We start from the raw sequence: 12,630 nt of genomic DNA, 5'->3' as shown, positions 1-12,630 counted from the left end.
CGATTACCTGTAGGTCTCGTCTTCCCAAATTACATGCTTACAGTTAATGAGCGCAAAATAATAAGAGGTAGCAAAATTCAATGGGACGCGAGAGTGCTGAGAGCGAATCAGTGAATTTCAAGTTAAGCTTTGCAAAATCCAGACTATTCAATTTGGATGACTTAATAACAAGGACGTGGAAACAAGTCAATTGAATGGCTAGCCAACCCGAGAAAAATATAGGAAAACTTTCGGTTACGCTCACCACGATATGGAGGTAATTTAATTTACTCTTTAGGGAAAATTCGTAGGTATAACGCTGTCGTAATAATCAAAGAAAAGTATCAACCCGATCTCAAGATGAAATTTCGAAACATAGATGAAACTTGGAATACTGAATTAATCGACTAAAAAAGGTTTAAAAGAGAGGAGAGAAAAAAAGATAGAATTACTCAAAGAAATACGAAGATTTACAAAAAAATATTACATTTCAATAGATTGCAAATCGTCCACACCGTATCCCAAAAACACGTAAATGTTAATGTAATAAGAAATAATGAAAATCCGCATTTTTCGATCAGTATTTTACGAAAAGCCAAACGCGAATCTTCGAATTCGCCTACAGGAAAAAAAAAAATTATCGGAAAGCAGACGGTTGAAGGTCAATTTTCCAAAAAACCAAAAAAAAAAAAAACTGTACATATATTCTGCTCAGCTTGCCTCAACGGATAAATATAATGAATGGATGAATCAAGTAGAAATGAAAATGCATTTCGTCCCCTCCCAGTGAGTAGCGAATAAATTGGCCAATTCGTCGTAAGTTTGCTGAGAGGATCTACGAACGTATTGATTACAAGGATATGTGTATACAGTATAATTCGGAGGGTCGTTTTGTCAGGGTCCGGACGAAGGGTGCAAGCCCCGATGTTCCTCCATCCCCCGCAGGATGCTGCAGCTTCAATCCCACAGAGATACGGATTCCCACCGCAATGAGGGTTCATTGTGCGCCGCATCCTGCGGTACGTGTTACGTAACAATACGCGAACTGTGCTTCAAAAGCCGCAAACTACCCGCGTTTCGATATCGCGTACCGATTTTCGCCCACCCGCAATCGACTTCCGCCCTCATGACTAGACTGCACGACGAACGGTGAGAACGAGAAGCGAAATATTAACGCTCGTTTAACCCTTTCACTCGTAGTGCGGTAAAAGTATTTTTCCCACTTAATTTATATCCATTTTTTGTATATTCTTTGCGGTTTTTTCCTAATTCCGATAGTATGCTAACAGGTTTTCAGTACTCGAGAGTAATTATTGCGACGTAATGTAAATTATTATTGTTGGAAACGAATTGATTGAAAAAAAATTTACTCAGCATAATAATGTGTGACTCAAAGGGTCGAGAACCGATACTTTATTCCTGATTATTTTATTACGAGATAGTCGCTGTTTACGGATTAGCGAGAATTTACACATATTCACGATATAAACGAAGAACATTTGTTTGAAAATATAAGAAAAAGGTAATAATAATTACAGAATTATCAACTATTATAGAGCCTACATGTTGACTGTGCATTTCAAATCGCTTCAAAATCACTTATAAAAATATCTACTATCTATTTGTTAGATTTCGACGATAGCTTATTTTATTAAGAAGACTATATATTCTTGGTATTCGTGCATTTTCAATCCTTCAATATTTCATTGAAATCGATATTTACCACAAACCGCGACATCAAACTCACCGTTTCACCCAAATATAAATCTGTAACAGTAACTTTGCGCTAAAACAATTTCCCCAACAAAATAATAAGCCCTCGTCAAGTGAAGCTCAAATGAATATCCAAAATTCTTAATCGTTTTAAAAATATATAGGTATATCAAATATAAAACCTGCATCTAAACTTTTGTTCTACAATTTTACCATTCATCTGTTATTTGTTATCTGTTTTTTTTTTTCTATCTTTCGTAATAATAAATCATCAAAATATGATATTGAATTTATCCTCTCGTATCGCCTTGAGGAGAAAAAAAAAAAAAGTTGTGAATTTTGCCCGGCTTTTTAGAGCTTTTGCACCCCTGCACGGACTCTGCAGCTTTGCAGCGGTACGAATTTATGTCCGTACCAAACGCACGTGATAAATTCTCTCTCATTCTCCGCGTGATATTCGCTCGGAATATACATATATATATAACGTGTACATATCCAGCGTATCGTATGTGGGTAGTTTTATACCAAGTAGGATGTTTGGACAGGTTTAACGCGCGACGCACGCGTGCGACTAGACAGGCTCATATATTGCACGCTCTACGTTACGCCCATGAATGGATTTAATCATTCGTTTCCGAAGCCACGCGCCGTTCGGCCCTTCGTAAAATTTATTCGCTCCTTCTCATCCCATGAATATTTTTTTTCCTTTTTTATTAATTCATTATTCATTCGTTTCGATTTTTTTTTTTTTTTGTTTTTTTTAATTCACTTGTTTATTCGGTAAATCTTCACTTTCTCTTAATTCTTGCAACAAGTTTAAATCAGAGCTTTCGTACATTAATTGTAGCGATATTAAATTCGGTACTTGTATAATTTTTTTTTCCACTCTTAATAATTACAAGCTTATTGTATTAGGTACTAGGTACAAAACTAAATCTGCGATATTTCTACTCTGGTAGATTCATTAATTCGTTTTCGAAAGCTTGCAGACGCGGACGAACTTCGTGAAAGGAGTTAACGAACTATCTACATGCTTGATCCTCTGGTACTTTCAGCCTCTTCACCTAACGACGAGCCATTCTGTCTTAATATTGAATCATTCCCTTGAAGAGTTGTTCAACTGGTTATATATACATATATATGTGTGTGTGTGTGTGTATGATAAGCATCTTTATTCATTTATTCAACGTACTCAACTTTAAACGATCGTATCGAATACAAGATGAACATTTAGGTGTATATTAGTCTCAACTTTTTTTTACAGAAAATTTGATTGCCTAAAAAATGAAACCAAAAACGGTTTCCCAACTAGTATAGTTTTCAGGATATTTCCGTTAGAGTGTCTGAAAAATTCAAACCGGATTAGTCACGTTTTAGAATTTTGCTACCGAGTTCGGATTCACGAGGTTTCGTTTGAGACTAAAAACTAACTTTTCGAAGGGAACATGAGGTGAAAAAAAAAAAAAAAAAAAACATCCGATATATGTATTATATTGGGGTGCTGGACGAAAGAGAAATTTGGAAATTTCTATCGTGGCATCCTCTGAAAAATGTGTTTGGATTAAAAGAAAGATTCTCTCGAACGATGAGCGTAGTACGTTACATTTAAGATGGCACTCGCTCGATTTTTCACTTTTTTTATTTAAATTGATGCTACAGTGAGAAAGATTTCATTTGTTACAGTAACTAGAAAAATTGAGTAAAACAGGTATCGTTAAAAAAAGTGTTTGAATGTTGTTGGAATTACGAAAAACGAGGTACGCCTAAACATTTTGCGCTATCGTCGATCCTTTTTTGGTTATCGCAACGCAAAATCGGTTTCTTCGGTTTACTCTACTTTTTTAGTTAAACAAGGCTTTAACGTCAATTTATCATTGCACGAGCGTTAAATTTTCGCAACAGTTGCAGGAAAATATAGCAACAATGATAGTAACGATAAAGAATAGTAACGGATACCAGACTTTCCGGTAACAGCTAGAAAACTAATTTTCATTTTCTACCTAGAACTATATTTTTCGATTGTGATAAAAAATGAAAATAGTTAGGGGGACCGAGCGGTAACCGAAAATAAAAATTTCTCCCACTGTACTACCATATAACAAATTACGGTGGCAAGTGGTGGAGTTGACGTAGACCGCCCCTAATATTATATCCAAGTAAAGTTGTAAAACGCAAATGTTTCAAAACACAATAAAAGTAAGAAAGTAAGAAAAAAAAAAAAAATCCAACACAACTCTGAATATTTTTGTATTTACCCGTTTCTTTTATACCGTACACATAATGGTCTCTACTCGACGATCAGTTTGATTAATCGACCGTCTGATTAAACCGTTATTTAATATAAATTCTTATGAAATACGAAAGAAAGAAATATGCAGTGTCATTTAGGTGGAAGGTAGCTTCTTTATAAACGCGCCTATTATGGATTAACGCGATATTCTGCCGCCAATCGGTATACACGTCATATTATATATTATACATGTACGTATGAGCCAGTGAAGTGCGCTGCATCCGTTTGGCATTCTTCATGTCAACTGCACCGCGTCGTATGGAATATAATTTAATACAGAGAGAGAGAGAGAGAGAGAGAGAGAGAGAATTCGTGGTACAGACAGGATATCACTCTGACCGGCACCTGCCACCTGACAATTACATTGCAGCCCACGAATTCTCCTCGTTCTCCTGAATATGAAACGTGCACAGCTTACAATGTGTAATAACACAATACATACGTACATATGTACATGCAGTATGCACATTTACGGAGGTTTTAAACGTCTAGCAGCAGCAGCAGCAACAACGTCGGTAGAGAAAAAATAAAAATCCTCCATTCAAGGATCCATGGATCAATCACTTCCACTTTCGTTGCATAGCATCCGATCATGGCTGCCTCGAATTCCCGTCTGTCGGTCTTCCGAAATGTCCGAGTGTAGTAATTCAAATCCGTGTAGGTAACCAAACTTTTTTCGTTCGATACTTCCATCGAAACTCGACAAAGATTATTAGAAGTAAAAAAAAAAAAAATTAATAAATAAAAAATCCATCACGTTTTATTTCTCGTTATACGATATCTAGTTTTTGCCGACACGCTCGATATACGTAGAAAGCATTGTAAATAGAGAAGTTGACTATCCGTAACTTATTCTCTGCTGGCTTGATGAATTTTTATGAACAAACCAAAAGGGGTACAAGCACGCGCACGGTTTAAAATTCACAAAACGTTCACGGCTTAATTCTTCCGTTAAATAATGCTCAAATCTAATGGTTAAAACGAGCGTTAAGTCGGCGTGATTAATCGATCGATGGAACGAAAAGGTACCTTGTACCTATATACGTATATACGTTGCCGTGCAGCAAAAGTAGTAGTAGTAGTAGAAGTAGTAGTAACTGGAGGGGGTAGACTTTGCCAAGTAATTGGAAACGCACATTAATCAAAACCCACGCGTAAGTGATTATCGAGTTGCGTCGCGATTCGTATGAGGAAATATAAAAGCTGCAGCACGGCGCGGGCGATTTGATTAAAAAATTTCCAACCCCCCTCCCCCCTGCCTCATATTATATCATTTAATTATCGCTCATTTAGATACCGAGGAAAATGAAAAAGGAAAAATAAAAAAAAAAAAAAAACAATGTACGGTGACATTTTTCTTTTCATCTCGGTCACATTTAGCAAATTTTACAAATGCTAGTGTGACACACGTGGAATATGCGGTAACGTGCAGAACGAATCTAGTCGTGCAGAACAGCAGCACCGTAACCTTTAACCCGTGTATATATATACATATATCAGTTGGTCAAGATATAGTAGCGAAGTAACTCGCCTCGTTAACTTTAAGGCACGTGTTAATTTGCCGTTTCTGCTAATTATTGCGGCTTGATTAATGTGCCGGTGAATGGGTAAAAATTTTTGCAGGTGTGTGCGTGTGTGTACACTGTACATATATATATATATATATATATATATACACATTATGCATATATCTATTCGCAAAGCGTCACGACTATTATACAGTGTAAAATAAACGTTTAAAACTGAAATACTGGAGCAAAATTGATTTGAATACCTTGTTTTACCAGCACGGCTTCATTTGAAATAATTTTTATCCTTGAGAAGTAAAAATTTAACACACAACTTGACTCGCAAAGAAATCTTCTCGTGAAAAGTTTACAGAAAAATTCACCAGTCGCGTTGCATTGACTGGGGGGGGGGGGGGGGGGGATAAGAAACGATTTTGCGATGAAATCGCTGAATTATATACAAAAACGCAAATTTTTAAGGGAACGGAATTTTGATTGAGAATTAAAAACTACCGCGAATATTGGGCGGTAAAACCTGTTGATCGGAAACTTTGTGCGTGCGGAAAAAATTGAACGAATCGTAAAATGGATGGTTTGAAAATTTTTCGTGATTAAAGGGGAGGAGGTACAGTTGGGACGGTCTAAAATCATACCTACATTTAGCAGTTTTTTTTTTTTTTTACTTTGTTTGTTTTTTTTTCAAACAAATGCCAACAGTCAGAGCAAATCGAGTTTCAGGGTTTTATTATTAATTGTTTCGACAACGTTTCAGAATTTTTTCATCGAAATTAATAACAAAATGGCGGCATGGCGCGTATAAGTAGCGAACGACTCCGAACTCGAGAACTTTTGCGGTGTCGCATCTCCTGACATCACTGTCCAACTTGTAACAGATGGAAAAATTTTTTACGAGTCAAATACACCGTTTCAAGTTGGAGCTTATAGCCCGAATGTTGAGAAGAAAAAAAAAATAATAATATACAAATATATACGCGATCAGGAACAAAAAATTTCATTTTTCAACCAAAGAATAGTTGAAAAAAAATTTTACACAAATATGTTTGGATTGAAATTCAAAAATCTAGCCACGAGCACGAATCGATAAACAAGTTTTAAAGCTTGTGAGATAATTTCAAGCCGACCGTATGAAAATTGACCCGAGGAATCCGCGCCATCGGATTGAAACCGTGGTCGTTAGATACTTATATGCGCCATGCCGTTATTTTGTTATTAATTTCAACGAAAAAATTCTAAAATGCTCTTGAAACTATAAATAATAAAGCCCCTAAACACAGATCGCTCCGTTTTTTAATTATCTTCAAAAAAAAGAAAAAAGATACAACAAGTTCCTAAAAATAGGTACCATTTTATACCATCCAAGCTGAATAACCTTCCCTCCAGTAATAATTGAAGTCGGAGCGACTGTGAAGAAGAAGGTAAAATTTGTCAAAGTACGAGGCTGCGTAGGTGGGCACCTGCATAAGTTGCCCAAGATATATCTCATTAAGGGACAATTTGAGGGGGACAAGCGATCACTTCGCTTCATAGTCAGTGTGGCGAAATAGCGAGTGGGCGTTCATTCATGAAATATATACCCACCTGCACCGGCCGACACGCGAGGTTTAACGGATCGTTACAGCACGGGCTTATTAAGATTTTGGCAGGGTTTTGAATCTCCGTGAGTTTCAAAGATCACGCACTATTGCATGGATATAATATAAAAAAAGGCATATTTTCTAGTATATATATATATATTTTTTAAAAAAATTTGTTTTTGGTAATGTAAAAAAAGAATTATTGTATTGAAACATTAAGCATAAAGAAGAACAGTAGTTGAACGATATTTCATAAAATTCTCATGCAAAAATTTTAGAAAATTCAGACGACGAGAAGTGGATTTTGTATCCGAAGTAAAAAAAATCTAATATTTTCTGTCAGTAGGTGATTGTAGACAGTGATTGAGCGAAGGATTAGAAAAAAAAATTAAATTCAACATCTTTTTCAGAGTCGTACGCAAATTTACACCATGTGCTGCATTGTAAAGAAAAAAAAAAATAATAATAAAATCCTTCGTTCAATCATTCGCTATACTCACCTACTAACAGAAAACATTTAGTTTTTTGATTTCAGCTAAAACTATCGTGAGTTATCCTGCCCACCATAACGATAATCAAAATATTAGAATGAAAATTTCATAAAATATTGTTCACATATTGTTCTTTATTGATTTATATGCTTATTAAAGCTTGAATGAAATAATTCTATGAAGAGAGTGAAAATAAATAAATTACAATAAATATGCTTTTTATTGGCCTTTTAGAAGAACGAGTATCTTTTTACAATTCACGACGAACGAATGCACAAACGAATGAATTAATAATCTTATTCGTTGCGGAAAATTCAGAAATTGCGAAAAAAAAAAATTAAAAAAAAAAACCAAGGGTTCGCGTATAAGGATGGAAGGAAGGGTGGAAGAAAAATGAGGAAAGGGAAGAAATGAATCCCCAAAATTGCCGCACCCTGGGCAATATAGACCGGTAACGCGACGTCACCTACGAACGCGAGCATATATATAATATGTATATATATAAAGTACATCCGGTGGGTGTGTCGCTCCCATGCCCTTTGTGACTCCGGCGTGTGCGAGAGATCAACCCGCTATAAACATCGCCGAGTGTTTGTTAAACCCGCAGCCTTGCATACCTGTGGAGTTCGCCGATGACGGAAAGGGAAGGAATTGCAACTGTCATGACTGTATTCGCTCATCGAACTTACAAAATCATCGAAATTGCCTTTTTGTTTCGCTGATATTTAAAACTGCACCTGATGGAGGTTTAAGGTTTTATCGGACGGATATTACCAAGAAAAAGAGAGTCTCGGGTGAGAGTATTGAACACTTCGCGATGAGATAAAGGTCTAAAGAAAAAATCAGTCGTAACCAAGTTGATAAGATAATTTCTTTTCAATAATAATAATGATGTCAAAACGTTTTTAATAAAGTGTTTGAACGAAAATTTCTTCAACATATCTCTGGTGAAATTTTTGAAATTTCATACAAAATGAATTCATTAATTTTTTCTGAATAGCTATGAATTCTTTTGGAATTTCGGCGATTTTGTAAGAAAAAAAAACACCCGTTTTCGAGAATTTAAAAAATTTTGATAAACATGCTAGATCAGAAGTCCTGAATTTTTGGATATATTTTCGTAAATGGTTATACATTACACTGAAGAAGTTTTACAGGCAAGGAACGAATAGTTTCACAAATGGAGGGTTGGAAAGTTTTGGAAAATGGAATTATTCAAAATTGCCGAAAATTTCAAAAAAATTCACAGATATTCAGAAAAATCAATGAATTCATTTTATACGAAATTAAATACAGAGAGTTTTTATTTTTTTTATACAAAGAAAAAAAAAACATTGAATTCTTTATTGAATATTGAAACTCTAAATACCTTGCTTTATTAAACTTTAGCTGGCACTTTGGGGTCGTTGAAGCCCCCAACCAAAAATTGCTTGCTGTAACGAAAAAATTTAATATTTTGTCTTGAAGTTGTTGTTGTTGTTGTTGTGTTTTTTTGGCATTCCTGTCTTTTACAAGATAAAAAGGTCGCAACATTGAATTTTTAATTTTAAAATGCTAAAAAAATTTTATCACATTTTCAAACTTTCAAGTTACGAAATTCTTGATAAAAAAGTTTTAGTTTACGAACGACCCCAAGGTGCGAGTTAAAGTTTTGTATAACAAGCTATTTACAGTAAAAAATCGATGTTTTTTCAAAAAAATTTAAAAAACAAAAAAATGCAAAAATTCACAGGTCACTAGTGTTATTTAATTCACCTGCAATATTGAAATCACAGTTTGTAGATATTTTTGTTTCGACATATTTACACCTAACCACATGTAAATCCTGACATGCGTCCTTAAATAATCGGGAATATTATTAACGATCAGCTTGAACTGAAACCCATTCAGGCATTCAAGAAGAAGAGCTGGGGCGCTTGGTATAAAGCGTACGTCAAGTTTCTTGATTAATATTCCAGTTACGAATAAAAGCTTGCTGATAGCGCGGCGAGAAGGTTGAAGAAATGCGCCTTGGGTGGCTGCGAGTACGCCCGGTAATTTATGCGCCGTCGAGGTCTAAGCCTCGCCTACGTCTTCGAATTTCCTCCGGTCGGCAGACGCACGCGCATTGCCTTGAACCCGACTGTTTTCCCCTCGAGAGAATTTTCTACTTCCAAGTGTTTGCGTTAAAAAGTTTGAAAACGTAATTAAATGAAGGGGTAACACCACACTGGGACTTTGGAAAATACGATTTCTTTTGGCTTAAACAATATTTTAGGGTCATAAAAACAATATCCAGTTGGTCCTGTAGTGTAAGAACACCCGAAAAAATTAAGTGCTCCAATTTGAAATTTTTTTTTTTGTTTTTCGGCAGTTAGAGTGGGGCGTTGTATTTAAGGTGGATCTGCAACGGATGCTATAAAAGAAATTGCAAACTGCTGAAAATTATTCAGGATGAAATTAGTTACCTATAATTGGTGATCGTTGAAGGTTTTACACATTGCACGTAGAGGGAAAGGATGCGAGACGCGTAAAGAGCGCGGGAGAAATAAATTGTCGGTTTTATTTTCTATCGGGCCATTTTTGTCTTCCATTTCATTACACCGACGGGACCGAGGCGACGGTAAGGCACGTTTATGACGGTTTTTAACCTGGAGTCGTGAAATCTTCCTTCTTGCGCCGCACCCGTCATGAGATATCCGATATTACGACTGTAAGAACCCAACACGATTCTTCTAGAACTCTGTCTATAAACGGCTACGGCATAAATGCGTCTACATAATCTTCTAAAACAGTCGATGTGAGAAGCGAAAAGTACCTGAATCGATAAAGACATATATATATATACATTACATGGTACGTTTAAAGGATCCCAACAAAGAAAATGGGGAAAAAGGATCACTGAAAGTCAAAATTTCAATTTCTTGTACCGAAGGAAGCAAGGCGGCAACATTTTACGACCATTGTCCAGTTTGTTCTTCCCACTTAGCCAATTCATTCGACCGTAGAAGTGAGTCTTTGAAAAAGAGAGGGGAAAAAAAAAAGTGGAAAGGATGATACGGTGTAGTTTGCCAGAGTCGAGATCTGCGTGAGCTAAGAAAACACATACGATGAACCGTTGTATGAATATCGTTGTAACTGTAACCCGGACGAATTGCTTACACGATAGAAAAGAATACACGATGATAGCGCGCCGAGAGCGGTACCTTAAAGCGAAACTTTAAAACGGTTCGTCGTATCTGTTTATGGTAGTGAACATAGTGGGACGATTTTTGCGTAACTCGGAAGAACGGTTTTAAAGATGTAATAAGAAAGAGAAAAAATATTGCAAGATACTTGGAAAAAAGTGGATGATTCAAAGCGTGCGATATAAATCTGAGAAGATGGCTAAAGGGGTTCTCAAAAATGGTACGAAGAACTTGAATGACGCGGATAAACAGAAAAAAAAAATAAAAATTTTAATTGAGCTTCTACTTATGTAAATAAATTTCAGTGTAATTACAGCATGATGGATTATTACGTTTGGGAGTTGACACGAGAAAGTCCATGCGAAAATAGATAAAGTACGAAAAATATTTATATTTAAACTTTGTTTATCAATTCTTTTAGACATTTGCAGTTTATTATCAATTATTATTTCAGAATAAAAGTGAATTAAACGCAAAATTGAACTTTATTTCATTGTTATTTGCAACAAATGTTTGAGAAAATATGGGTAATATTTCTTAAAATCCAAAATATCTTTCTGGTTTCTAGAAGGGGGGAAGAAAAAAAAAAAACAAATTTTTATCTATTTGACATCATCTATCGTAAAACCCAGACTGAAAATTCGTTTTGACCGGTTCAATCCATCTCGTTACACTGGCAGCCATGCTACGAGCGGGTATATTCCGAAACTTTCCCGACTCATCATCCCGCGCCGACTGACCTTTGACCCCGACTGACCTCGACGAAAGCACATCGTACCTGTATAACCTCGCATCTCGTCTCGACGAGAAATTGACCCGTCATCCGGCGAGCATCCTGGCATCTTTCATTTCGAATTTCCTCGGCTTTGGCGATTAACCTTTGCAAAGCTACCGGTGTATACATAAGGTGTGAGTTACACCCGTCACGACCATCCTTCACCCACCAAGCAACGACGCTGAAGCCGGCAGCCAGAATTAGCAGTAAAACGTTGTAACGTTCGTTCGAACAAGGTGGTAAAGTCGAAGAATGAAAATTTTGCGACAAGCCTTGAATGCCCAAATGCTTTCATAGAGTTTGATTTCTGGTTTAAATCTGAACTTCATATTTCCATTTCCAATAAAAGTTTAACACGTTTGGCTACGAACTTCAGCTTCGTCGGCAAGTATACGAGTCCTTGGAATGGTTTTCGTCCCTACGATAGTCACAGCGTCAATGTCACACAGGCGTATAATATTCATGTAGAAAGAGGACGAAGGACCAGGATACATCGTCGGGATGATGATGCGAAGAGCGAGTGAGTGGAATGGAGGTAAAGGCGACGAGAATGGAAGATCGGCGTGCCGTCGACGGTTAAAGTTCGCGATTACAACCGGCTGTCAAGTCGCCGTGGTAAGAAACGAACGACGTTTGAAGTCAGTCGGGCGTCGCGTCCCAAGGCGAATGAAACGGCGAGCGTGCGAGCGAGTGAGGTTTTAACCCACATCGTCGCAATTATCCCTCTTGACTTTCCCGTGTCTCACTTATCGCCGTTTACAATCCGCGATATATCCATGCATCGCGGTTTCTCGCTTGTACGTGTACCTTACCGTACATATATGTACGTATAATACCTTGTACTATCCCGAGCGTAATTGCCAGGGTTCTGTCCGCTGACTCCAATCTTGAGTGTGCAAATTCCTCCTCGCCACTTATACTTATACCAGACGTTGCACAAACTGTGAATACAACGCCCGAGAACTCCATTACACCCTGAATCCTCCCACGCGACGACACAAAGTGCTTAAACCCGTGTTATCGTTCTGCAATTTCTTATTCCTTCCTTTCACTGGATTTCTGAATGAAACGCTAATGCAACCGTGCAGAATTATGATCCATCTGGATAGCTC

The 12,630-nt window shown here is 36.8% G+C and overlaps 1 protein-coding gene across 1 annotated transcript in view; it reads right to left on the bottom strand.

Annotated features, from left to right (window-relative positions):
* The window catches only part of LOC107224435, a 192,503-nt gene that overhangs the window by 142,066 nt on the left and 37,807 nt on the right, over nt 1–12,630 (bottom strand). The gene's annotated exons all lie outside the window — the stretch shown is intronic.

The sequence above is a fragment of the Neodiprion lecontei genome, chromosome 2 (genome assembly GCF_021901455.1).
Source record: "Neodiprion lecontei isolate iyNeoLeco1 chromosome 2, iyNeoLeco1.1, whole genome shotgun sequence".
Classification (NCBI taxonomy): domain Eukaryota; kingdom Metazoa; phylum Arthropoda; class Insecta; order Hymenoptera; family Diprionidae; genus Neodiprion; species Neodiprion lecontei.
Note: the sequence above shows the minus strand (reverse complement) of the source record. Positions and strands in the feature narration are given on the sequence as shown.